At 34.8% G+C, this 26,200-nt stretch overlaps 1 protein-coding gene and 1 non-coding gene across 4 annotated transcripts in view; both read right to left on the reverse strand.

Moving 5' to 3' along the window:
- FSTL5 (follistatin like 5) overlaps window positions 1–26,200 on the reverse strand; it is a 691,608-nt gene that overhangs the window by 227,896 nt on the left and 437,512 nt on the right. The gene's annotated exons all lie outside the window — the stretch shown is intronic.
- Window positions 6,657–6,759, reverse strand: LOC123849121 (U6 spliceosomal RNA). Its single transcript, XR_006791959.1, has one exon. It is a non-coding gene; the product is annotated as a U6 spliceosomal RNA (small nuclear RNA).

Here is a 26,200-nt window from a genome sequence, read left to right on the forward strand (position 1 = left end):
CTGGGATTGATGTTGACTGCATGTTTTGATGAATAGACTGAGTTATGTGTGCTCCATCTGGAACTAAGAATGAGGTCAACTTCATCCAAATGCATGGACACAGAGTCATGGAGAGATGGCTATCTAAGAAGATAAAGAAATGCTGAGCAGGCAAAACTAAAAAACACAGCATAACACTTTCCACTTTACTATGACCTTAGTTTTGACTTTTTATATTTACTTGGAATGCTACAATATCTATTTTTTTTAAATGCCCTGTTTCCTATACTTAAGTTGCATTCTCAAGCCAATTGTTTCTTCCTGTGTCTAAGTCCCTTCAATAACTTCCGTTTTGAACTATGCTTATGTAGGGGAAACTGAGCAGAACTTTCCACTAGTGCCTAAGGCAACAGAGTTTGGAATTTGAGACTACTCATGTAATCTGCCTTTTAGAAAAAAAAAAAAAAAAAAACCTCTTCAGAGGAAGAAAAAAGAATCCAGAGTGTCCATAACATATTTTTCTTATTGTCCACTATCCAACGAAAAATTAACCAGATAGGCAAATAGAAAAAGATGACCAAACTCAGGAGAAAAAAAAATCTGTCAATAAAAACTGATATTTAGATGACCTAAATATTGCAGTAAGTAAATAAGGACTTTACATAGGCTATTATAAATAGGATCAAAGGCTCAAAGGAAAATAAGGAATGGCAAGAAAAATAATTTCAGCTGAAATCATATATATATATACATATACATACATACACATATATATACATATATGTAATAAAAACTCCAAATAAAAAAATTAAGAGCTGAAAGTCAACAAATAAAATTAAATAATTAACTATCACTGAATAGAATTAGCATCAGATTGGTAATGCCTAAGGAAGTATCAGTAACTTGAATGTATTTAAATAGAAATTATGCTTTCTGAAAAATAAAGAGAAAAAAGCATTAAAGAAAATTTAACAGGGTGCTGGAGACCTGTGGAAAAAATATCCATGTTAAAATATATGCAATTTTAATACCAACAGAGAGAAGAGAGGAAATATAAATTAGAAAAAAAATATTTATTGACCCCAAATTTGGAGGACAATATCAATTTATGAATCCAAGAAACTAAACAAAATGGAAACTTGATAAATGCAAAGCAAACAATAATGATACCCAGGCACATTATAGTCAAATTGTGAAATTAAAAGATAAAGAGGAAATGTTTAAAGCAGGCAGGAGGGGCAGGGGGAGTGACACACTACATACAGTAAACGATAATGGGATTGACCACTTCATTCTCTTTAGATAAAGCATGAAATAAGAAAAAGAGGCCAGAAAACAATAGAATGGCATCTTTATATTATGAAAGGAAATGCAAATAAAATTGTGAGCACAGAATTATATATCTGGTAAAAATAACCTTTATAGATGAAGAAGTAGAGACATATTCAGATAAACAAAATAGAGAATTAATTGCTAGCTTATTTACTATATAAAAAATGCTAAAAGAGGTTCCTCAGGATGAAAATAAACACATAAGTAATATATATCATATATAAGTTTATACAGTATATAAAATATTATATATAATATATAAATATAAATTTATATAATATAAATCATATATATTATATATAATGAGTATATTATATATTAGACCACAGAAAACACAAGGTAGAAAATATTTCAAGCTAAGTGATAATTAAAATATAAGATTTCAAAATGTTAGAGTTACAGCTAATATATGTGCATGTAGATTTAAATGGTGTATAATAGGAAAGTAAGAAAAATTTAACCTAAATTAGCTAAGATCTCACCTTAAGGAGATAGAATATATAAGCAAATTAAACCCATATTAAATAGATGGGAAAAATAAATAAAGAGCAGAAACCAATACAATAGAATAAAAACAGAAAAAATAACAAAGCAAAACAGTATTTGAAAAGATTAATAAAATTGATCAAAGACAATACCTATTATATCCAAATTAAATAGATGCTATTATTACAGATGCTAAAGACAAAGTTATAATAAAGTCATGTTTAAAAGATTTTATTGCTTTATTTGAGAGAGAGAGAGAAAGAAAGAGAGAGAGAGAGAGAGCAAGCATGAGGGGGAGGGGCAATGGAAGAGGGAGAGGCAGGCTCCCCACTGAGCCGGGAGCCTGCCTCCGGGCTTGATCCCAGCACCCCGGGATCATGACCTGAGCTGAAGACAGACGCTTAACCAACTGAGCCACCCAGGTGCCCCTATTATAAAGTCATGTTTTCCATAACACTCTTATGTCCATAAATTTAAAAGTAGGAATTTAGAATAACAGACAAATTGCTTAAAAATCGCTCAAGTTAAGTTAATCAACAGGAAGCGAAATAGAAAATCTGAATAGCTCTATATTTCTCAAAAATTGTATTTATTATCAAAATCTTCCCCCACAAAGAAAGTTCAGAATTTAGATGTTCTCACTAGTGAAACGAATGAACTAATATACCAATCTTACACAAACTCTTCCATAAGTAGAGGAAGAAAGCACACCTCAGCATATTTTACGAGCTCAGAAAAACCTTGGTATCACAACATGACAAAAACATTACTAGAATAGAAAATTATAGCCTTTCATAAATATAGACATAAAAATCTTTACTAAAATATTAGTACTTGAAAGCAGCAACATATGTAAATGATAAAACATAAAGGATAATACAGTATGACCAAGTAGAGTTATTCCAGGAATGAAAAGTTAGTTTAAACCTTAATGAACAACATAATCTATAAATTATCAGAATAACATTATCACCTTAATAAATGAAGCAAAAAGATGCTGGACAATTTTCAACTCTCATTAATGATAAAATTCTCTGAATAGTAGGAGCAGGAGATAACTACCTCAATCTGATAAAGGATATCTTGGTCATGACAATAAATCATGACAAATTTGCCTTATCCAGGAACCTAAGGTTGGTGGATATTATAAAAATCAACTTACATTGAAAGATTAAGAGAAAAAATTCATAAGACCATCCCAAAAACTGCTGAAAAAATAACACATTTGATAGAAAAGAATCACCAATGGTAACATTTTCGGAACATTCAGAATAAAATAAACATCCTTTATCTGCCAAAAGATATTCAAAATGCCTAGAGTAAACATCATGTTTAAGGGTCAAACACTTAAAGCTTCCTTTGAGACTTGTAAGAAGAGAAAAATTCCCATTATCATCACTTTCATTCAACACTGTACTGGAGTTTCTAAAAGGTGCAGTAAGTCAAGGAAAAGAAATAAAAGCAGAGATAGGAAAGAAAGAACCATGCCAGTATTCACTGATGTTAGGAACAAATTATGAAGTTTCAATAAAGTATCAAGTGAAAATACATGTAACTCAGACATTTATGTCTTCAGCATGAGAAATATTGTTTAGATCAACACTTAAAGATTTCTTTTTTAAACTTATGAATAGATTTTTGAGGCAGTAAGCCTCAGTTCCATTCCTAGCTTTATTTCTAGAGTTTCCTGATATGCTCACAGAAATATCAAGCATCACAAGGGGTGTTGGCAGTTAAAATTATATGTAAATACACACAAACACACACACACACACAGTTGTACCTTAGGTTACATCTGGAATATAACCTAGACCATAGGAATTTTCTCAACTTCTTGGCCCACGTTTTATTGTATAAGATATTGGATCCAATTAGAAATTATATTAATGAAGACCATTGTCCTCATTCTCAAGTGCACTAACAAAAATGACAAAAGCATGACTAGAAGGTGAATTTTAATTTTGTTTTTTTAATTTTTAAATTCTCACTATTTACAAACATACATTCATTCCAATTACTCCATTTTTTATTTTGACATTCTTATAGAATTAAGTTAAATAAATGACCACCAAATGATCATGTATTTAAAAAATTTAAATCTGAGATATTGCACCTGGACTCTCTATAAAATATGATGATTGTTCAAGATTATTTACAGTTTTTATATTGGTTAAGTGGAGTCCCTGTTTGTCAGAATATTATAGTAAAGTGTCATGTTATCAATAAAACCATTTCCTGTGTAATTTTTTTTTAAAGATTACTTATTTATTTTGAGAGAGTGAGAGAGAGAGGCATGAGCTGGGAGAGGGACAGAAGGAGAGAATCTGTCAAGCCAAATTCCCACTGAGGGAGGAGCCCCACAAGGACTCAATCCCACAACCCATGAGATCATGACCTGAACTGAAACCAAGAGTTGGACACTTAACCAACTAAGCCACCCAGGCACCCCGTGTAATTTTTGATAATAGTTTACTTTAAATTAGTTTTAGATTCAGTTTTTAGTAGTACATTTATTTGTGTGTGGTTGACATGGTTTACAAAAGAAGAAATAATCAAATAAAAAAAATGATAAAATCATGGTATTGTATTTCATATCCCAAAGGATTGATTTCTGGCATGATATGATATTTTAAGCCAATTATAAATATCTCTTTATTTCTGTTAAAGAAGGCTATTGCTTTTCTTCATTAAGTGGAACCTCTAAGAGCAGACTTGTGCAGAATATCTTGCACCCTTTGTTCGGAGAGCTTTAATTTAATGTATTTGAGATACTGGACATGGTAAAACTCCCAAGGACTTACTTATACGTCACAAATTTATTATTTCTCTTTAATTAAATTCACATATGCTCTTAGGCAATTAAATATGCAAGAGAAAATCTTTAAGTGATGAGAAAGATTACAGGGATGGATGTACAAAAGTGAAATTTTCCAATACTGGTTACATACTGTTTTACATAAGACAAAGACAGTGGAGCAGATAAATGCTTCCTCCTAAGAGATAAGATAGTTATTACTAATTAAGAAAATGCATTTGAAGCAATTACCAAAAGATAACAGCTGTAACTCTATTCATATTTTGAGTTTCCCCCTATCTGCCAAATTGAAGTGTGGACCTCTACTCCATAACTGACTGCACTAAATTTGATCCTCACCACTTTTTTGTATTAATAGAACTACATGCTAAGTTTTGAAAGCCTAAATGACTTCCAATCCTGAAATCCAGAGATAAGCACTTTTATTTTGATATTTTATTTTTTCTCTTCATGTATATATCCATAGCTATAATAATGTAATTCATTTTAAAGATTGAAATTCAGGGTATCTTCTGATATAATAATTTAGAGAATAATTAGAGAGCGTACAAAATTATGTGGCCCTCCAATTTGATGATTTTATAATGTATTTTTCATTCTCATATATAGATACTTATTAAAAGTTGCTTTACATTATGAATAGAGCTACAGATTTATAGTAATAAGTATCTATTGTTTTTTGTTGTTTTTTTCCCTTTTTCTTTACTTCTTTTTTTAAATACTTTTTATTTTTTATTTTTTCCACATTTTAATTTAAATTCCAGTTAGTTAACACAGTGTACTATTAGTTTCAGGTGCACAATATAGTGATTCAACACTTCCATACAACCCCCGGTGCTCATCACAAGTATGCTCCTTAAATCGTGTCACCTGTTTCACCCATCCCCTCTGGCAACCATGAGTTTGTTCTCTACAGTTAAGGTGTCTGTTGTTTTTTAACCACAGCACATTAGAAACTTTCATCCTTCAATGCAAGTTAATTACTTTCTGTGTGCTCATTATATTAAAGTGCTTATAGCAGAACTCCATTTCAGAATAGAAAACTTTGCACTGCTTGCGAAACAAAATGTCATCTGCTATTCTGCAATGAGTTAAGCATCTAGAACAAGAAAGACTGATGCTATTGTGAGATTAAAATAAATATTCTCACTTCTAATCTGTATCTGTTTCTGTCCTGTAGAGATTGTTGAGTTTGGACATATACAAAATTTAGTTGCAAACCTGGGCAGAAGCCTGATGCAGTCTAGATTGGAAACAACAGAGAAGCAGGTGGTGTGGAGAATAACATGTAAGTTGTGAGGGGTTTCTTTGGCCCATATCACAGCACCTGCAGTTGGAGCCGAGTGAGGAAACACCAGTCCCAACTCTACTATGACTGTCAGTAGCATGCAGTATTTTTCATTAATGGAATAGCAGAATAAGATATCCATCATATGGAAATGATAGCCTTAAAAAAGTTCTCTTTAATCATATGCAGATTATAGTCATAATAAGTTGACCATTTTTCCACATTTATCAGTTTTCAATAGCAGTATTTCACAATCATTTTAGGAAATGTGTTTTTATCAGGTATCTTTGTGCAAATATTGACCCTCAGAAACCTTAATGCTTAATTATACTAAATTAATTTTTCATAATTCACCATAATTTTATATTTATTACTACAGCACATAAGGAATAAATAGTGTATAATCAGATAATTTTCCACATGATAACTGGACATTATCAAATTTTTTTCTGGAGTATTAAAATGAGATTGACTAAAATACTAGCATTTCTATTCTAGAGATAATGAAACATATAATTTCACATATGAAATACGAATTATTATTATAAAAATTCTGAATTTATACTGAAACTATTATACAGATAATAGACTTTGGAATAGTTTTATGATGGCAACATATAACAAAATTACTCATTTTTGATTCAAATATAATACACAAGGAAGATTAGACATGGATAGAAACATTCGTATACAGACAAAATGATATGACTTTGGAGCCAATAAATCCGGCTTTTTTTCTTTTCTTTTCTTTTCTTTTTTTTAATGGAAACTTTCATGTATTTGTGTGTCATCCTTGCACTGGGGCCATGCTAATCTCTGTATCATTTCAATTTAGTTTTATGTACTGCCAAGCAAGCACCAAATCTGGCTTTTAATTCTGGCTTTACTTCTAGCGCCCTTTGCATGATTTTGGTTAAATCAGTGTTTTAGCCTTGGTTTCTAAGACATTAATTAGGGGGAGGGCAAGCACCTTTCCTTATTGAATTTGACTATCATGACTGAATATCATGATTGAATGAATCAATATAATATAACTCTTTAGCACTGTGTCTATCATGTGGTAGGCACTCAAAAAATGTTAATTCCCCTAACATGTTTTTATTTTAGTGATTAGATTTGAAAATCTATAATCTCTATGTTTTGAGTTATGGAGAATATTTTAGTTGTGGGAAATTGTTGCACAAAAACAACAAATTGAACTTAAAATATCAATGATCCCTGATGAGTCTAAAGGCTTTCTTAAGGTGGAAATGTTATACTCTAATTAGAAATATGACCACAATGATAAAAACTGTTTAAAGGAAACACACGAATGGCAGCTCCAGTTTTTAAATTATATCTAAAGAAAAATTACTATATAAAACATAATTTCAAAGTATAATCATTTTACTTCCTCAGATTAACCAAAGATGAATGACAGCCATATTACTTTTAATGTGCAAAGGGATGCCAAAAAGGACATTGAAAATCACTTTAGTCCATTAAGGGTAACATTAAATCCCAATGAAATTTAAGTCTTAATTTTATAATGCATCTCAATCTGAAACCTTCATTTCTAATTAGTAATTTATTCCTTTGAACTTCCTATCAGGTTGGCTGTGCCAATCTTAAGCCCTCGATTACAATTTGTCACTTACTCATTTCTGATGTCAAGATTCAGACTACTGATGGACAACCATGTTATTCCGCTATCTGGATGTACCCCCCCCAAAAAAATCACTGATCTCAAGGACCAATAAAGCTCTATATCTTATTGACTGCTTGGCATATTCAACTCAATAGTATTTATTGGGAACTTCCAATGAAGATATCACTTTGGTTATTATATGGTTTCAAAATGTGAATTAAGAAGCACTACCAATGAGCAAAGACCTTGGACTATAGTGAGGGAGCTAAGGGAACATATATATAGATATGTGTTAGACAAGTAGAAAGACATGATCTCAATGTGTCATTAGTAAAATCTAGGTTTGTTTTGTTTCTGGAGATCAGTAACATTTAGGGTACATGCAAGCAGCAGAACCTTATGGCTGTCTAACATATTTCTCACACAAGGAATTTCCTCCTCCTTCCATCATTTTTTCAAGTGGTTTATGGGACTACCATCTACATCTCTACTCCAGCTCTATTTTCCATCCCAAATTGCAACAAACGTTTCCAACATATATGTTATTAGTAAGGAATAGTAAAATTGCAAGAGATTATAGGAACATCAATATATAGGTAACTTACTGAAAATGTTTTTAATGAGGAGAGCAATCTTGAGTAGAAAAAAGTGGGACTTTTTTTTTTTTTTTCAAACCAAGGTATACATTTTGGTTTGAATCAGTTTATGCCAAAATTATTGAGGGGCCTGGTCAAAAATCTATGTGTGATCTTTCAGGTCTGACCACAGGCAGTAGCAAAGGTTTTGCCTGGCAGACCTTGCAAAAGAAAGCTGCACTTCCTACACCGGACTTAGAGCACAACCCGTGCACTGCCATCTCTATAGAAAGTTACAGTCAAGAACTCAGGATCCCTTGGCCAGCCATGCTCTTATCTATATTACTAACCCCAAGCACCTCCATTAGGTACCTCCATCAGGAAGCTGTGTCAGAAGCACCTCTGACAGGCACCTCTGCTGAGACCTCTTTATGGGGAGAAGGGCAGGGGGAGGGACTCGAACACACTTTTTTCTACTCTGGACTCAGTATTTAGTACTTTGCCACTCCTAGCCCTTACCCATCCCTCCCCTCCTCCACCTGAGTCCATAAAACTGCAGGATCCTTTTGTTCAGCTTCTCTTGGGAGTGAGGCAATTCCTTTATCCTGGCTAGCGATTCCCCATGTCTGTGCTGATCCATCTGACCCTTGACTTGTGCCATTTCACGGAGAAAAATGGAACAGTGGGAGAGTTGGTACTTTCTCTAATTTAGCTTCTTGCTTATATTTTTACACTAAGTGACTAAAGGCTTGTATGTTACTTTCATTTTGGCTTGTTCCATCAATCAGTCACTATGACACCCAGCAGCTGACCAAGCTCCAGCTCAAATCAACCCTTGAAGATGTGTACCTTCTTTGAGCCTTTCTTGTCTGTAGAACTGGGATATTGATACCTTTTCATCATAAGTACAAGAGATGATATAATTAGATTTCTTAAGATAAAACTGAAACTTAATTACAGCAGTCTCAAAACCATGATTATAACTGGAAATGTGAAGGATCTCCAAAACAGTAAATAACAGTGATTGAGCATATGAATCATTTTACATTTGGTTACATTTTTATAAATATGAACAATAAATCTCACATCTTCAAAATACACATATTTTCTACAGGATGTCCTGTAGAACATCCTCTACAGGATGACTTCAAAGTCAACATATTTATATATAAACCATATTTTAATTCCAACAAAGAAGTCAACTTCACAAGATTCTTCCATTTTTACCAATAGTACTAGGTACTATATAGTATTAATAGTACTACACACCAGTCACTAGGACCCAAGCTTTTTTTTTTTTTTTTTAAGATTTTTATTTATTTATTTATTAGAGAGCGAGTGAGAGAGAAACAGCATGAGAGGGGAGAGGGTCAGAGGGAGAAGCAGGCTCCCTGCTGAGCCAGGAGCCCGATGCAGGACTCGATTCCAGGACTCTGGGGTCATGACCCGAGCCGAAGGCAGTCGCTTAACCAACTGAGCCACCCAGGCACCCAGGACCCAAGCTTTTGAGCCCTATTTTGTTTCTGCTTTTTCCCTGATTTGTTGACAGAACATTGCTTCATGTGCATTTGTGAAAGAGACAGACACTCACTTGCTATCTACACTGTTATATTAATAGGAATCTGACACAAAATGTCATCTTGTCTTTCCCCAACATTTCTGTAACATATTTGCAAAATAAAAGAGCAAATAAGCAAAACTTAAGCAGATGAATTCCTTACAGGCCAAATTAATATTATCAGAGGCACGTAGGCATTTTTCGGTATTGATTTAGAGACAAGAAAATTTCATTCCCCACTGTTGTCTTATACTAAGAGCCACTATGGCAATGGGGTTGATTGATTCTATGCTTCCTGAATATTATTTGTCCATTTCTGCCTTGCAGAATTGAAATTTCTGCGTATTGTTTAGAATTATTCTGTCCCTCCTAATTCTTCAAGGCCAAAGTGTGAAGTTCTCCATCAATATTTTGGTCCACTAATTCATGACCTTTTCTTCTATCAATAATTCATGTGACCCTCAACACTAATTTGGTAGTTGATGCTTTGTTATTTCATTTATTTAACAATATAAGTATTATTCAAAGTGTCTCACAGCCTTCTTAGGAATACACAATTACCACAGTGTTTTGACTAGACAACTTCAATAATAAAAAAAATATATTAATTATTTAAGTAGTATAGTTTCAAATTTGAACTGCTACCTGAATAAACTTGGTAATTAAAGCAAATTGTACAAGAAATTTCAGCATACTATTTAAGTGGGAAATTAGGCATTTCCTTTAAGTCCTGATTTATTCTTGATTTATTGTATCCTAATTTCTTTCATTTAAAGTTGCCTCCAATTTAGAAATATACTGAAGTTTTAGTTGGCTCATATAAGATTTATTTTAGTGCGTGACAAGGTCAACTCCAACTGCAACGAAAACAACACTTTTTAACTGCTATTCCACTCACTGCACAAGGGTAACTTCTCTTTTTTTGTTGTTTTTTCAGAGGAAAGTAGATTCAAGGAAACATGGTTGCAATGGTATATTTAGATATCTGTGTGTACTGTTTCAAAGTCTTGAAAATTGATATCATTTAAAGGCTAATAAGACTTTTTTTTCTAAGTACATTACATGAACAAATATATCTTTCTGTTAATGTAATCGTATTCTTTTGGGTATTCTTCATCAGATTGTAATTTGTATATTCTATTCTATTAATTTGTGTCATGGAAAACATATTTCATGTAATATTAAGAGTCTGAAATAAAAAGAACATTTTCTTGACAATTAATTTTGTGGTTTTTATTTAGAAGGTGAATATTACATTTTCTTATGAAATATTCATTGGCGTTATATATACTTCTAATTTATTTAAAAGTTGATTTTTCAGTTCTTTGTTTAATATTCAGATATAATAGGGCAAAATCTTATTAGCAAATGAAAAAAGGAATTTTAGTGAGGACAGAAGGAATGGAGTAAATGTTCCTGTGAGGGAAGGAGAACTAAATCTTACTAAATTTTTACTATTTATCTTGTGTTAGTTTAAAGATGTATGCTTCATTTTTTTTAAAGATTTTATTTACTTATTTGACAGAGAGAGACATGAGAGAGGGAACACAAGCAGTGGGAGTGGGAGAGGGAGAAGCAGGTTTCCCGTGGAGCAGGGAGCCCGATGCGGGGTTCGATCCCAGGACCCTAGGATCATGACCTGAGCCGAAGGCAGCCGCTTAACAACTGAGCCACCCAGGCGCCCGATGTATGCTTCATTTAATATAATTTTTCACAAATCTGTAAGGTAAGTTGCTGGAAGGTCTTTTATTTTCTTTACAAATAAAAAGGTTGTGACTTAGAGAGATTTCATGCCTTGCCAACATTCTATTACCAAGGAACTGACAGAGCAGTAACCTCAGTGTTTCATGGGTGCATCTCTCTCTTGGGCCAGGGATTATGAAGTCTCTAAGTGTCTTAATACAGCAGAGGCAATTAAATTCCTTCCACTCACCCCACAAAAAAAGCTGTTTCTAACGCAGAATTTTATCACTAAATAGTATAAATAATAGCTCCCTCTTTTATTCAGGTAAATTGCTGGAAATGAATAGCACATTTTACCAAAATATCCTGCTGGAATGTATAGGAAGTGTAGATGTATGGAGCTTAAAACACTGTTGAAGTGTAATTTTAAAAGAGTTAAAACACAATTCCAATAAAAATATAAAATTAACAGGGACAAAGATTTATTTATCTCATTCATGGGGGAATCAGCAAGATGGTAAAGCTAGCTTAAATTCCATTTGAAGAGCAGATATTTATATAATTTGGGAAAGGCATGCTGATGTAAGTTTGTGAAGTTTAACACAAAAGTAGTTGATAATTATCTTGAAGTTATCTTTTCCACAGAACAGAAATCATTTGCCTTCACATGCATATTCACAGAGTTTGTGCCCTAATAAGTAGTTAATGGACAAATTACATCACAGAGAATTGAATAATCTTTAGGTGGGAGTCTTAGTCCATACTTCAATCTGATCTTGAAAAATATGCCATTATTACATATCCTTGTAACATACATTGTCCCAAGCAATTGACTCTAGACCATCAAGCAGAAGATGGCCCCCTAGTTGGTTACCCTAACTCAAAATATGAAACAACATCATAACATATTGTAACCATGGTTTGCCCAGTTTGTTTCTCTCTAAAAATTATATTGTCCTTGTTCACCTCATACATTGAAGATTGTCTTTATTTTTGATGCCAATTTTTCTTGCCAAAAATTAAAGTAACTCTTATACCTATAAACTCTAGAATCATAGACCATATAATATGTATGAGTGAATATGCTACTAACTCATACATATTTGTTGACTCTGTAAACATTCATTGATAAGTTGTCAAAGGATCACATTCAAGCTAAATCATTAGACTTGCATATGCCATAGAGGAATAGAAATGAATAAAATAAGGGAGGAATTAATATCTGCCTTTGGGACAATAGCTAGTTAATTATTTTTAGACAAAAATTATAAAATCACAATGCATTTCACCCATTGAAAGAAGGTTTTATAAATCACAATAATGTCAGCATAAATATATTTGAACATTGGTTATATAAATTTAAGAATGTTTGCTAGAGTTATCTATCATAAATATAATTCATTTTCAGTAGGAAAAACGGTAATTTATAAGCAATTACCAATTAACATGCTTCATTAATATAACTGATTTCACATACCTCTGCATCAAGTTCCTTGAGTGAACAAAATTTTTTTTTAAAAAAGTGTTCTTTATTAGTAGTGTTTTTGTCTTATTTTAATAGTGTATACTGTTAGGAAGAAAATATATGATAAATTCCCAGTCTCTGCCAAAATCCTGCTAATTGAACAGAAATGAAATAACAAATCCTTGAAGGAACAAGAAAATTTGATTTTACAACTTCTTTTCTTTTTGGTTATCACTTCTAATATGCTTCTTAAATTTCCCTCTCTAAAACATTGAGTACTCAGAAGGATAACGTTAATAGCATATTTGAATACTGTTACAAAACAGAGATATCTATGACACTATTTCTTTATTTTAGATTAAACTGTAACTTTTGCTTCTTGCACAAAAGGAGAAAGATAAAGTAAGAATCAACAACTACTGTTAAAGTGAATGGGCTGTCTTTCTATATTAAACGATCTTGACCTATTATGCCTTAAATTATATAACAAGATTTTGATTTTGAACCCTATGATTGTTGATGGCTGTGAAGCAATTATACCAAGAATTGCCCCTCAGTTTTTTAAAAATAAATTGTGTAGTCATATATAGCTCTTACAAGATGGGCATTATTTAAAAGGTTAGGAATAAGTTAACTATAATTAGAGGGCAATGAAAAGTCTACTGTGAAATGAATGGTATGGACTTTAGGAGGTCTGTAAGATCAATTGGTATTAGTTAGACATCCTTTAAATGGTGCTTGCTATTCTCCTTTGATATGAAACAGAAAAGTTGCTTAAAATTTTATAGATGTATTATTTGTTTAAATTATAGTTCTATCTGCAAATATGGACCAAGGTGACTAGAGAAAGATAAACTGTAAAGAGAACCAAAATTATTATTGAAATTTTGCAGTTAAAAATCAACTTAAACATCATCTTGTGTATAAGTATAAATATGTTGGTTTCTCTTGTGTTGCAAAGTAAGTAAATATATTTTTTAAATGATACATTTCAATGTTTGGCAAATATTAAGTATCCATCCATCATCATCATTGTGTTATATGTTATAAATGTAAATGTACACCTCTATAATCAAATAAAAGAACCTGGTTTTATTTAATGTATTCAAGCCCTTGATCAATATATTAATAATTTGAAGCCCTTTATTAACCTATTATCTTTGCTAACTCTTATACATAACTCCATTAAATATACCATGCTACCTCAAGCCTGATATACTCTTTCCTAGCAATACCTGTCTGCCACTCCTTCATCTAGCTCTAGTCTCCACCATAAGACTAGTGTATTTTTAGAAGTCTTCTGTGACTCTGCAACTTAAATTTGACTTCCCTTTTCTATTATTTATATATTTGCATATATGTAAACAAATATGTATAGATGGCCTCCAACTTACGATTTTTCAACTTTATCATGGTGTGAAAGCAATACACATTTTGTAGACACCATACTTCAAATTTTAATTTTGATATATTCCTGGGTTGGCCCAGCGTGGTACTAATACTCTCTGGTGATGCTGAGCAGCAGTGAGCCATAGCTCCAAGTCAGGAAGATCTGTATTTATGAAACTTTCATACTGCATTATTAAATATAATGTAGTTGTATTCTTTTTTGATTCCTTTAATCTGTGAGATTTTTCAAGACTGGAATGGTGTCTCTTATAGGTATATCCTCAGCATTTAACTGAGTGCCTGGAAAAGCGTACCAGTTAAATCAATATTTGTTGAATACATGAAGATTAAATAATGACCAAATATGTGTTGCCCCTCATCTTTTTCTCCCCCCCTTATTGCATATGATAGGAGATTAAATTGAAACTATAGTAAAAAATCAATATGCTTAATGAGAAATGTTATTAAAGAAATGGAATCCAGAAATTGTTGAGGCATGTTAGGCTTAAATGATTGACTGCCAATAAACATCAGTTGATTGATAACCCTGCATGTAGCTACAGGAAGTAAATAAAGTCTCTAGCAATATATTGAATATAAAAAGTATACAAATAAACTCAATAATGCATAATTATGAATATTAGGAATATCACTATGTCATTTGTTATTTGCACATTTGAATTTTATTATCTCCTAGGTGTCAGTACAAGGCTAACATCATAATCCAAAGTTGAATATGTAAAGGTCCTTGAGCTCAGAGTTTCTAGTCTAGAGAAGAAAGGCAAGAATGTTAATAGTTCTATTATATGCAACAAGTATGGTAATTGCTAGACAAAGAACTTGAAAAAAAAAAGTCAAATTTAGGCATAAGAAGCATTTATCTATTTGTAAAGAATTCATTGGATTTAGGTAAATTAAAAAGACAAGGGAAGGTTTTCCAGTAGAGAGAAGAATGTGTTTGAGAATGGTAATAACAACACAACCTAATAGTCAGAAAGCAGCTAGTGTTTTGGAGGGGTTGTAGGAAAGAATGAATATGTATGAATAGTATGAAGAATTAATAAAGAAATAGACTTTCCAGAATAAGCTAAATAATTTGAATCTTTTTCTTTTTTTCATGAAAGCTACAAACAGCCATTAAAGGGTTTTAAAGAGGAATGCAAAATGGCCAAATGTAAATTTTATGAGGAGCTGTCTGCCTGTAATATGAAGTGCAGGTTTAAATGGAGGGGCAGTCTCAGTAGGAAAGGATCAAGTTTGAAGGTGAGAAATTATAAACTTAAACTAAGGCAGCCATAGTGGAAATGAGATGACAGAAGAGATTTAAGATAAATTTAAAAAGTTAAATTCACAAGGTTTTGTAACAGATCAGATTTGAGGGACAAATTGAGAGAGAACTTGAGCAGGACTCAGTTTTCTGGCTACATTGACATGGAATAGGAAACACTGCAAATGTTGCAGGTTTGAGGATAAAGATAATTGGTCTGGATTTTGATGTGGGAAACAGAGGCAAAAGAAGAATTAAATTTCCTTACTATTTAGAGCCCACTGACAAGTCCTTGAAACAGGCAGAGTGACATTCCTCTTAGAGCTCAGCTGCTGTTAATACTTCATTAAGGGCAGAGGCAATCCTAGCACAACCCACAGAATCCTGTAAGTCTAACATATAAAAATTCCTTTGGAGACTTCCTTTATCTCTACCCCTCAAAATACATGATGGCAATCAGCCCCCAAGCATATGGCCCACCGATATACATCTGAAGGGTCTCATGACTATGGTTTTACTAGACAGTAATAAATGACCTTTTCCCAACAATAGCTAGCCCCTTCAAGGTCCTGGAAACCTTGCTTCCAAAATTCCTTAGAGACTTACGCTATCCCTAACCCCCTCCCAACTTGAAAGTATTTACTCAGCCACTCCTCCATGACCCCAGTGCAGTCTTTCTGCCCACGGGTCCTGTCCCTGTCCTTTAATAAAACCACCTTTTTGCTCCAAAGATGTTTCAAGAATCCTTTCTTGGACATCAGCTCTGAACCCCAACATCTTTCTTTCATCAGATTTCACACATTCAAACAAAAAACAAAAAACAAAAAACAAAAAAAAAGAAAGAGAGAAAGAGGAGAGAAATTTTCAATAGAATTATAACTTAGAATGTAGCTTAAATATAGTAGTTGAAACCATGGGTTCAGACATATGATGAAAAAAAATAGCTTCATCAATTTAAGAATGAATCTATATCGATATTTAGCAAAAGTTTTTATTGAGAAAAAAAGAATGTCATAGTAGTCATGTTTCTGTGTTAATATTATTCATAAACTTATTAAAATAACATGATGTCACAACTTTGAAAACTGAACCTGAAATTTTAAAAATAAAAAAAATACATAACCTACCACATACAAACTAGTATGTGAATATTTCATTCACCAATCCACACATGAGCATTTCATTTTTATATATTGCTATTTGCAAGAGTAAGTTCCAAAAAAATATGGCCAAAGATATTTTAAAATATTTTTTAAATTACTGATTTTAATACTTTCTTAAGAAGTGAATTGTAATATTCAGTGTTCCATTATATAATCAGAACAAAGTAATTTAGGAATAATATTCATTTTAAAGCAGCATGCTCTTAGGCAATGTTTATGATCACATGTAATTTCACCCATTTAACAATTATATAGGTGGAAAATGAATGCATGCTGCATATTTGGTATTTGTGGAAGAAATCCAACATCTTTAGCTTTGCCAATGCTCCTTGCTTTCTTTGGCTTAGAAGATTTCGAATTGTAAATATTCTCCAATTCCCCTGGATTTTAAGAGCCACAGTGGCCTCAGGCTTATATTAAAAATAAATTAGTGATAAAAATTACATGGTGAATGATGTATTATATTACAAACATTAAATGTCTACATTTTTCGTTAAGGGGATAAAAGAAATGGATTGTTTATAGTCTAGCAAAGAGAAAAGTCAATAACTTCCTTTTTAATAACTAGTTTTGATGTTATACTCCAATAGGTTCCAGATTAAAATAGAACACTATAGGTTTCTAAAAAGTTAAAATGAAATCTTGCTAACAAAATTGTTCTTATTGGTGAACATAATTTGGGTTATCAAAGAATAGCCTAAAGGTTAAAAATGTCCCTTTTGTATATATGAGAACTTTAAAATTCATAGATTTAAGGGAAAAAGCTGTATCTTTACACTGCCGTAAGTATTAAAACTGAGTAATGGAGTCAGAATTCTCTACTGCTAAAATCACTTCTTTCAGTCTTTGGGAACTAAGCATGACTTGGGGATTTGACTTCTAAATTTGAAGTTCAGTACATATTCTGAATCATTTTTTTTTAATCAGAATAAGGTATAGTATTCTATATTAAGCATTCAATGGCTTTAAAAATGCAGACATGTTAAAATAAAAATACAATAAAATAAAACTATTTTATTAAAGTTTTTAATTTTGATTAATTTTTTATTATGCTGTGATATGTTATCTCCCAGTGTTCATCTTGCCAGCTACATACTTATGAGGAGATCTAGCATTAAAAACAAACAAAAACTGGGGGGGCGGAGCAAGATGGCGGAGGAGTAGGAGACCTGGATTTCGTCTCCTCTCAGGAATTCAGCTGGATAGGGATCAAACCATTCTGAACACCTACAAACCCAACAGGAGATCAAAGAAAAGAAGAGCAACAACTTTCTGAACAGAAAAGCGACCACTTTCTGGAAGGTAGGACGTGCGGAGAAGTGAATCCGAGGCGATATTCGGGAGGATAGACGGCGGGGGAGGGGCCTCCGTCGGCCGCTTCTGGCAAGTGATAGAGCCGCGGAGCACAAAATCGGAACTTTTAGAAGTCGGCTCCGCCCAGGGACGTCACTCTGGTGGCTAAGCGGGGGGTGGAACCCTCCGGGACAGTGTGGTCTCAGGACCCTCGGGGTCACAGAAGGACCGGGGGTGCCTGAGGGCGGCAGAGCTCCCAGGTATCGGAGCAGGGAAGCCGGCTGCAGAGGCGGAGCCCAGGTGCGGGCTCTCAGCTCGGGGTGGCCATAACCCGTGATCCGTGGCACAGCCGGGCCACTGCTCCTCCAGCAGGGACCCAACAAGCGGCAGATCCGGGGAGACTCACCTTCCTCCCCCGGGAGGAGCCGCGCGGGAGCGCACCGCAGGGATCTGCTGGGTTTGGAGACTCCACCCGGGGTCGGGTGCCAGAGATAGAAACGCGCGGTCACAGGCCGGTTGAGCATGGAGTGCAGCCGGAGACCGGGGAGACGGGAGTGACTGACGGCTTTTCTCTGGGGGCTCAATGAGGAGCGGGGCCCCGAGTTCTCGGCTCCTCCGAGGCGGAGATTGGGAGGCCGCCATTTTCACGCTCCGCCTCCAAAGCTGTACGGAAAGCTCGCAGGGAACAAAAGCCCCGGAGAGCAAACCCGAGCAGATGACTTAGCCGGGAGGGGGCAAGGGCGGGGCAATTCCGCCTCCGGCAGAGACATTTGGAAACCACGGCAACAGGCCCCTCCCCAGAAGATCAGCGAGAACAGCCAGCCAAGACCAAGTTTACCGATCAATGAGAACGGCAGAACTCCAGCGCTAGGGGAATAATGCACATAGAATTCACGGCTTTTTTACCATGATTCCTTAGTCTTTTAAAGTTAATTTTTTTTTTAACTGTCTTTTTGTCTTTTTATTTCTTTTTGAATTTTTCTTTTTCCCTTTTTCAAACAACATCTTATCAATCCCTTTTTTTAAAAAAAAAAATTTTTATTTTTCATTTTTAGAGTCATATTCTATCCCTTCATAGTAGTTACCCATATTTTTGGCTTATATATATAAGTTGTTCTCTCTTTAAAATTTTGAGATAGTTTCTTCTAACAGATTAAAATATACCCTAAATCTCTAGTATATGGTGTTTTCTATTCCCCTGCCTGATCACATCCTCTCCCTTTTTTTTTCTTTTTCTTTTTTCTTTTTTTAAATCTTCTTCTTTCTTTTTCAAACAACTTCTTATCAATTCCTTTTATAAAATTTTTTATAATTTCCATTTTTACAGTCATTTTCTATCCCTTCATCATATCAACCCTTATTTTTGTACATATATCTTTTTCTTTCTTTAAAATTTTGGGAGACACTTTCTTCTAAAAGACCAAAACACACCCCAAATCTAGTGTGTGGCACTGATCTATATACCATATAGATCATATTTGATCACATTCTGGTTTTTCTTTTGTTGTTGTTGTTTTGTTTTGTTTGTTTTTGTTTTTATCTTTATCTTTTTCTTTTTTTTTTCTTTTTCTTTTTTCTCTCTTTCCCCTTCTTATCCCACTGCTTCAGGTCTTTTCTGATTTGTTTAGAGTATATTTTCTGGGGACGTGGTTACTCTGCTAGCATTTTGTTCTCTCATTAATCTATTCTCCTCTGCACAAAATGACGAGACGGAAAAAATCACCTCAACAAAAAGAACAAGAGGCAGTACCGACTGCCAGGGACCTACTCAATACGGACATTAGTACGATGTCAGATCTAGAGTTCAGAATCATCACTTTAAAGATACTAGCTGGGCTTGAAAAAAATATGGAAGTTATTAGAGAAACTCTTTCTGGAGAAGTAAAAGAGCTAAAATCCAACCAAGTAGAAATCAAAAAGGCTATTAATGAGGTGCAATCAAAATTGGGGGCGCTAACTGCTAGAATAAATGAGGCAGAAGAGAGAATCAGTAATATAGAAGATGAAATGCTGGAAAATAAAGAAGCTGAGAAAAAGAGAGATAAACAACTACTGGATCATGAGGGCAGAATTCGAGAGATAAGCGATACCATAAGACGAAACAACATTAGAATAATTGGGATCCCAGAAGAAGAAGAAAGAGAGAGAGGGGCAGAAGGTATAATGGAGCAAATTATAGCAGAGAACTTCCTTAATTTGGGGAAAGAAACAGGCATGAAAATCCAGGAAGCACAGAGAACCCCTCTCAAAATCAATAAAAATAGGTCAACTCCCCGACATCTAATAGTAAAACTTACGAGTCTCAGAGACAAAGAGAAAATCCTGAAAGCAGCTCGGGAGAAGAGATATGTAACCTACAATGGTAGAAACATTAGATTGGCAACAGACCTATCCACAGAGACCTGGCAGGCCAGAAAGGACTGGCAGGATATATTCAGAGCACTAAATGAGAAAAATATGCAGCCAAGAACACTCTATCCAGCTAGGCTGTCATTGAAAATTGAAGGAGAGATAAAAAGCTTCCAGGACAAACAAAAACTAAAGGAATTTGCAAACACAAAACCAGCCCTACAGGAAATCTTGAAAGGGGTCCTCTAAGCAAAGAGAGACCCTAAAAGCAACATAGACCAGAAAGGAACACAGACAATATACGGTAACAGTCACCTTACAGGCAATACAATGGCACTAAATTCCTATCTTTCAATAGTTACCTTGAATGTAAATGGGCTAAATGCCCCAATCAAAAGACACAGGCTAACAGACTGGATTAAAAAACAAGATCCATCGATATGCTGTCTGCAAGAGACTCATTTTAGACCCAAAGACACCCCCAGATTGAAAGTGAGGGGGTGGAAAACCATTTACCATGCTAATGGACACCAAAAGAAAGCTGGGGTGGCAATCCTTATATCAGACAAATTAGATTTTAAACCAAAGACTGTAATAAGAGATGAGGAAGGACACTATATCATACTTAAAGGATCTATCCAACAAGAAGATCTAACAATTGTAAATATCTATGCCCCTAACATGGGAGCAGCCAATTATATAAGGCAATTAATAACAAAAGCAAAGAAACACATCAACAACAATACAATAATAGTGGGGGACTTTAACATCCCCCTCACTGAAATGGACAGATCATCTAAGCAAAAGATCAACAAGGAAATAAAGACTTTAAATGACACACTGGACCAAATGGACTTCACAGACATATTCAGAACATTCCACCCCAAAGCAACGGAATACACATTCTTCTCTAGTGCCCATGGAACATTCTCCAGAATCGATCACATCCTAGGTCATAAATCAGGTCTCAACCGGTACCAAAAGATTGGGATCATTCCCTGCCTATTTTCAGACCACAATGCTTTGAAACTAGAACTCAATCCCAAGAGGAAAGTCGGAAAGAACTCAAATACATGGAGGCTAAAGAGCATCCTACTGAAGAATGAATGGGTCAACCAGGAAATTAAAGAAGAATTAAAAAAATACATGGAAACCAATGAAAATGAAAACACAACTGTTCAAAATCTTTGGGATGCAGCAAAGGCAGTCCTAAGAGGAAAGTATATAGCAATACAAGCCTTTCTCAAGAAACAAGAAAGGTCTCAAGTACACAACCTAACCCTACACCTAAAGGAGCTGGAGAAAGAACAGCAAATAAAGCCTAAACCCAGCAGGAGAAGAGAAATCATAAAGATCAGAGCAGAAATCAATGAAATAGAAACTAAAAGAACAGTAGAACAGATCAACGAAACTAGGAGCTGGTTCTTTGAAAGAATTAACAAGATTGATAAACCCCTGGCCAGACTTATCAAAAAGAGAAGAGAAATGACCCAAATCAACAAAATCATGAATGAAAGAGGAGAGATCACAACCAACACCAAAGAAATACAAACAATTATAAGAACATATTATGAGCAACTCTATGCCAGCAAATTAGATAACCTGGAAGAGATGGATGCATTCCTAGAGATGTATCAACTACCAAAACTGAACCAGGATGAAATAGAAAACCTGAACAGACCTATAACCACTAAGGAAATTGAAGCAGTCATCAAAAATCTCCCAAAAAACAAAAGCCCAGGGCCAGATGGCTTCCCTGGGGAATTCTACCAAACATTTCAAGAAGAATTAATACCTATTCTTCTGAAACTGTTCCAAAAAATAGAAATGGAAGGAAAACTTCCAAACTCGTTTTATGAAGCCAGCATTACCTTGATCCCAAAACCAGACAAAGACCCCATCAAAAAGGAGAATTACAGACCAATATCCCTGATGAACATGGATGCAAAAATTCTCACCAAAATACTAGCCAATAGGATCCAACAGTACATTAAAAGGATTATTCACCATGACCAAGTGGGATTTATCCCTGGGCTGCAAGGTTGGTTCAACATCCGCAAATCAATCAATGTGATACAGTACATTAACAAAGGAAAGAACAAGAATCATATGATCCTCTCAATAGATGCAGAAAAAGCTTTTGACAAAGTACAGCATCCTTTCTTGATCAAAACTCTTCAGAGTATAGGGATAGAGGGTACATACCTCAATATCATAAAAGCCATCTATGAAAAACCTACAGCAAATATTATTCTCAATGGGGAAAAACTGAGAGCTTTCCCCCTAAGGTCAGGAACGCGGCAGGGATGTCCACTATCACCACTGCTATTCAACATAGTATTGGAAGTCCTAGCCACAGCAATCAGACAACAAAAAGAAATCAAAGGCATCCAAATTGGCAAAGAAGAAGTCAAACTCTCACTCTTTGCAGATGATATGATACTTTATGTGGAAAACCCAAAAGACTCCACCCCAAAACTGCTAGAACTCATACAGGAATTCAGTAACGTGGCAGGATATAAAATCAATGCACAGAAGTCAGTGGCATTCCTATACACCAACAACAAGACAGAAGAAAGAGAAATTAAGGAGTCGATCCCATTTACAATTGCACCCAAAACCATAAGATACCTAGGAATAAATCTAACCAAAGAGACAAAGGATCTTTACTCAGAAAACTATAAAATACTCATGAAAGAAATTGAGGAAGACACAAAGAAATGGAAAAACGTTCCATGCTCATGGATTGGAAGAACAAATATTGTGAAGATGTCAATGCTACCTAGAGCAATCTACACATTCAATGCAATCCCCATCAAAATACCATCCATTTTTTTCAAAGAAATGGAACAAAGAATCCTAAAATTTGTATGGAACCAGAAAAGACCCTGCATAGCCAGAGGAATATTGAAAAAGAAAAGCAAAGCCGGTGGCATCACAATTCCGGACTTCAAGCTCTATTACAAAGCTGTCATCATCAAGACAGCATGGTACTGGCACAAAAACAGACACATAGATCAATGGAACAGAATAGAGAGCCCAGAAATGGACCCTCAACTCTATGGTCAACTAATCTTCGACAAAGCAGGAAAGAATGTCCAATGGAACAAAGACAGTCTCTTCAACAAATGGTGTTGGGAAAATTGGATAGACACATGCAGAAGAATGAAACTGGACCACTTCCTTACACCACACACAAAAATAGACTCCAAATGGCTGAAAGACCTCAATGTGAGACAGGAGTCCATCAAAATCCTAAAGGAGAACACAGGCAACAACCTCTTTGACCTCAGCCGAAGCAACTTCTTCCTAGAAACATCGCCAAAGGCAAGGGAAGCAAGGGCAAAAATGAACTATTGGGACTTCATCAAGATAAAAAGCTTTTGCAAAGCAAAGGAAACAGTTAAGAAAACCAAAAGACAACCGACAGAATGGGAGAAGATATTTGCAAATGACATATCAGATAAAGGGCTAGTATCCAAAATCTATAAAGAACTCATCAAACTCAACACCCAAAGAACAAAGAATCCAATTAAGAAATGGGCAGAAGACATGAACAGACATTTTTCCAAAGAAGACATCCAAATGGCCAACAGACACATGAAAAAGTGCTCAATATCGCTCGGCATCAGGGAAATCCAAATCAAAACCTCAATGAGGTATCACCTCACACCAGTCAGAATGGCTAAAATTAACAAGTCAGGAAACGACAGATGTTGGCGGGGATGCGGAGAAAGGGGAACCCTCCTACACTGTTGGTGGGAATGCAAACTGGTGCAGCCACTCTGGAAAACTGTATGGAGGTTCCTCAAAAAGTTGAAAATAGAGCTACCATATGATCCAGCAATTGCACTACTGGGTATTTACCCCAAAGATACAAAAGTAGGGATCCGAAGGGGTACGTGCACCCCGATGTTTATAGCAGCAATGTCCACAATAGCCAAACTGTGGAAAGAGCCAAGATGTCCATCGACAGATGAATGGATAAAGAAGATGTGGTATATATATACAATGGAATATTATGCAGCCATCAAAAGGAATGAGATATTGCCATTTGCAACAACGTGGATGGAACTGGAGGGTATTATGTTGAGTGAAATAAGTCAAACAGAGAAAGACATGTATCATATGATCTCACTGATATGAGGAATTCTTAATCGCAGGAAACAAACTGAGTGTTGTTGGAGTGGGGGGTGGGGTGGGAGGGATGGGGTGACTGGGTGATAGACACTGGGGAGTGTATGTGCTCTGGTAAGCGCTGTGAATTGTGCAAGACTGTTGAATCTCAGATCTGTACCTCTGAAACAAATAATGCAATATATGTTAAGAAAAAAAAAAAAGAAGAAGAAGAAGAAGAAGGTAGCAGGAGGGGAAGAATGAAGCGGGGGAAATCGGAGGGGTAGACGAACCATGAGAGACGATGGACTCTGAAAAACAGACAGGGTTCTAGAGGGGAGGGGGGTGGGAGGATGGGTTAGCCTGGTGGTGGGTATTTAGGAGGGCACATTCTGCATGGAGCACTGGGTGTTGTGCACAAACAATGAATCATGGAACACTTCATCTAAAACTAATGTTGTAATGTAAGGGGATTAACATAAGAATAAAAAAATTAAAAAAAAAAAAAAAAAAAAAAAAACTAATATGCACACTGCCACACCTGCAATTGGATTTTGATTTGAATTAAAGTGATTATTTCAACTGGTTTATTGTCTATGTTTATTTATCATTTTTTAAGAGAATGCTTTGCTTTAAGTGGATATTAACTGTACATGGTGAGAATTGCTTCAGATAAGCCAGAGGGATAGAACTATCTTTTTTCTTTTTTCTTTTTTCTTTTTTTTATGATTTTATTTATTTATTTGTCAGAGAGAGAGAGAAAGCACAAGCAGGGAGCCCGTGAGGGGCTTGATCTTAGGACACTGGGATCATGACCTGAGATGAAGGCAGACACCTAACCAGCTGAGCCACCCAGGCATCCCAGGATAGAACTATCTTAAGAATGATCAGAGAAACTGCTGAATCACTGAACTCTTATCTCTGAAACTAATAATACACTATATATTAATTAATTGAATTTAAATAAATTAAAAAAAAGAATGATCAGAAAAAAATCATTAGATTGAATGAAAAATAAGTAAATAAATAAAACCTAGTAGAATATTTAATGAGAGGCCTATAAATGCAAAATTCACAATCAAAGAAATAAGATGAGGACTGATAAAACTACCAAAGGAATAGAGGTGGTGTGCAGAGGTGCTCAGATTTGAATTCAGATGGATAATCATATTTAATCAATGCTGAAAAACAAAACAAAATAAAAGTATAAAGAAAAAAGTAGAACGTCTTCTATCCTCTTAGATGGCCATGGATAGAGAAGTAGAGATTGCTCTCCTGCTCCTCCTTTGTAACAGAAGGCTGAGCAGTATGCCTAGCTAAACAGTGGTATTTAGTCTCCCTAGTACAGTTATTGCAGTTATTGCTCATCGGTGACCCATAAAAGGTTGCGGGACTTCCAGGAATAAGTTCCTTTATCTTTTACCTGCTTTGTACTGCTGTGGCTCTGGACTGTAGAATGATGGAATATAGATTGGTGGCTGGAGCTCCAACAGCCCTCTTGATCCCTGAGATGACCTTAACGATAAAAGCCAAGCTCTTGGAATGCCAGAAAAGAAGATAGAAGATTGAGGTCCAGATGCTTCATGGAGCAATCATGCCAGCTATGGAAGGTATATTTTATGAAAGAATAAACTCCTGTGAATTTAATCCATGTTTTTCCTAGTCTCTTCTAAATGCAAGGCACAATTACTAACAGGTTAGACAGATGTAAAAGAAACAAAAATCACAGAATGAATGTTAAGATGGGAAAAAAATAAGGAATCTACAAAGCCAATGTATTAAATTCACATGAACTTTTAACAGTTCCAACTTTTA

The sequence above is a fragment of the Mirounga angustirostris genome, unplaced genomic scaffold (genome assembly GCF_029215605.1).
Source record: "Mirounga angustirostris isolate CCGP_5_RB_7025 unplaced genomic scaffold, mMirAng1.0.hap1 SCAF_2, whole genome shotgun sequence".
Lineage (NCBI taxonomy): Eukaryota > Metazoa > Chordata > Mammalia > Carnivora > Phocidae > Mirounga > Mirounga angustirostris.